Consider the following 3289-nt stretch of genomic DNA (forward strand, 5'->3'; position numbering starts at 1 on the left):
TGAAAGTGAACTTTAAGATAAACATTAGATAATGTTTTGTTCTTAATAAACATTGTTATAATATGTGTTTCTTTAACCAAAAATTAAAACTTTAACGAGTAAAAACATTGACTGCAACAGGGTTGAAATCCGGTTAGAATTAAGTCTAATTACTTCAACAAACAACACGGAAGGAAACAAAGATTTCCTAGATTTGTAATGTTATAGAATGGGGTTTAAATAATATCACAAAAAAATTGAGACTTACAGCATTAATAATTGAGGTATCAAAGGGCTTCCAGACCAAAAAATACTCAATTACTTTTCTACTAAGAACAAAGATAACCCAGATGAATGAGGAAATGACCGAGTGTGAGCTATTTTTACTTTTGCCAAGATAAGTTAGTGTAGCCATAAACTGATGTCAAATCATAGTAACAAGCAATAGGCTGATAAACTCTAAAATGAAGGGTAACAGGTCCACTTTAAAAATTATAATTGACCAAAGATAGGTTATGGATTAAACATAGCAGGATGACTTAATTAAAAAATGGATACTGGTAGGTGTTTAGATTAGCAGACACAACTTAAGGTTTCTGGTTTTTATTAGTTTTATTACAATGGAAAATAAACACAAAAACTTATTTTAGACATATATCTGTTTTATTATGCATGGACACAAGGATATATCAGTTACTGAATTTAAAATTTTTTGTGGTTTACTTTATAGGAAAAAAAGGCAAACCTGTTGGTCCTGGGTTTGCCAGGTTAAGGGGGGTGACCCTGAAGCATTTTTGCTGTGTTGTTGGTTCTGAAGTGAGCAGAGTTTTATACAGCTGAGGACAGAGAAATGACTCAGAGTGATATTTTTTTTTCGTGAATGTGAATACCAGAAAAAAATAAACGCTAGTCGTGTGAGCTGCATGGGTAGCGGTTGAAAGTGCCAGAAGGTTGTTGGTTTTTGAGCCCAACGGTTTCTGCATGCAGGAAGTAACCTCCAGCAGAAGAAGGCCTTCTGCCGAGGCCAACTGGGGTTAAATATACAAAGCAGACATAGAAAAGGAAAATTTAAGCAAAGTTTCAAAACTACTTTAATATGGAAGTTATGTCCCCCTGATAGCGGCTGCGCCTCAGAACTTCCCTAACGGTTCTTTTCCTGGGAGCAAGTTATTTACTACTCTTAACTCAAACTGGGTAAAACCATATAAAAAAGGACTAAAACAACAGAAGTAAAAAAGTAACAGAGTTTATTCCAGATCAGGTTGTTACAGGACAGAGAAAATGCTTGGAGCTTGCACAGCTGTGGGCTCAAAAAACGTCAGCGAGCGTCTGGAAAAGATTGAGCCCAAGGTCATCTCCTGCTTCTTATACCTCATGAGTCTATGTGTTGCATCAGGTGGAAGCTCAGCTGTTCGTATCAGAAACTGACACGCCATCCATGTCCTGAACCTGCATCTTGTCTCTATCCCCAAGAATTACAGATAGCTCCCCTTTTTCAGACCAGCTCCAAGATCTGCCCATATCCTGTGTATTTCTAAAGACACGAAGACTGTCCTGATTAGATGAGCTCCGTACACACAGTTACTTCCACCATGTGAAGGAAGGCCTTCTACTCTGTCTAATCTGGCTAACAGAATGACAATGCACATGATGTATAAAGAATAAACCCTAGACTAGCTCCAGTCTCCACAGGAGACTTTGTTAAGCTCATTGGCTCTTATATTATGAATTTGTTTAAAAGCACACCATGGACTTTGTGACCTAAAGAGTTTACACATGAGTTATTTTAAATGATTCCTCAACCCAATATCCAGAGCTTGAACTTATCAATGCTACGAGTGGGTTTCCTCTCTCGAAATACCAACTATGTAAGTTGGGAGAAGACACGCTGTGGTTGGCAAGGTCATGTGACCTGGAAGAACATATCGCTTTGTGTCCACAGGGTTTTATATAGTCATGGAGCTAAGGCTTTCGATCTACAATTTTTCCGCCTGCTTGACTACTGGTCATGGTTGGGGCAAGAACAATGTTTAAACCTTCTGAGGAGGCTTTCTATAGTCTGTCATCTCCTATATGTCTTTCCACATCCTTCTGGTGTTGCTGTCATCGTGGAAAAGATCCTGGAACTTCCAGCTGTGGTTCTGCTTCGCTCATCTAACGGCACGGTTCAAATTTGCACGCACTGTTCTCAGTGCCTCTCTGTCACCAGACTTGAAAGCTGAGTTCCGTGCTTTTAGCGATCTCTGAACCTTCGCATTCATCCTGGCTCGTGGGTTTATGTGGGTGGTGATTCTCTTTGTGATGCTGACGTCTTCAATGCTTCTGTTGATGTAGGCTGATACAGTCATGGCATACTCATCTATTTTTTTTGTTGTCATAGGTTGCTGCAGCTTTGAACATGTTCCAGTCAGTACATTCAAAACAATCCCATGGCACTCCCAGTCATTGAAGAGCACAATTTTCAATTTAGAAAATTGATGATGAAAACGTCCTCTATGTGTGAAGATTGAAGCTCATAGAAAGCCTGGTATAGAGTCTTCGTGGCCTCTTTTGTATTAACGCTGGGAAGCACATAAACAGCGGTGATACTGAACTCTCTGGGCGGATAAAAAGGTCTGCCGTTAACAGTCAGAAACTCAATGTCTGGAGGGCAGAAGCTGGCGAACAATGTTATATTTTTATACCAGCTGTTGTTTATGTAAACACAGACAAAAACATTTTGTGGCCATAGCTCCAGCAGGCGCTGGTGGTAATAGCCTGGTTTTTAGCGTTCTGAACGGCATATTTTGTGGAATTGTCGAAAGCTGCATGTCCATAATAATCTGTTGTTCTAAATTAGGTAAAAGCTAATTCAACCTCATTATGAATTCTTCAAGATAAACCTTGGATCCCACATATAAAATCCATTCCTAACTCTGATATCATCGCTTTATTTTATTGATTATTATTTTCGAACATGTGTTTCCTTCTTCGTTGTTCATAGAAGTTTAGTTCAGTTGAGAAGTATGTTTAACTTGGGGCTGAATAGTTTTTGTTAATAAACTCTTCTGTTTTTAATAAAGTTGTGGTGAATTTATTTAAATATATGTGCAGAATTATCAGTTTGACCATGATTTAAGCTTGATGAACACTTTTATTTGTTGTTCTAACACACAGCCAGTGGGGCGTGGGTTGATAAACAATTTATTTATATGACATGTTTTTTTTCACTCAAGATCTTTGTAATTTTATAAAGTTTACTACAAGGCCAACTGAATTCAGGTAGTTTATAGTAATAAAATGATTTTAAAGCTACAGTGTGTAACTTTTA

At 38.0% G+C, this 3289-nt stretch overlaps 1 protein-coding gene across 1 annotated transcript in view; it reads right to left on the reverse strand.

Annotated features, from left to right (window-relative positions):
- LOC107088913 (cadherin-4-like) overlaps positions 1 to 3289 on the reverse strand; it is a 37237-nt gene that overhangs the window by 26948 nt on the left and 7000 nt on the right. The gene's annotated exons all lie outside the window — the stretch shown is intronic.

This window comes from Cyprinodon variegatus, unplaced genomic scaffold (genome assembly GCF_000732505.1).
Source record: "Cyprinodon variegatus isolate N-32 unplaced genomic scaffold, C_variegatus-1.0 Scaffold232, whole genome shotgun sequence".
NCBI classification, from domain to species: domain Eukaryota; kingdom Metazoa; phylum Chordata; class Actinopteri; order Cyprinodontiformes; family Cyprinodontidae; genus Cyprinodon; species Cyprinodon variegatus.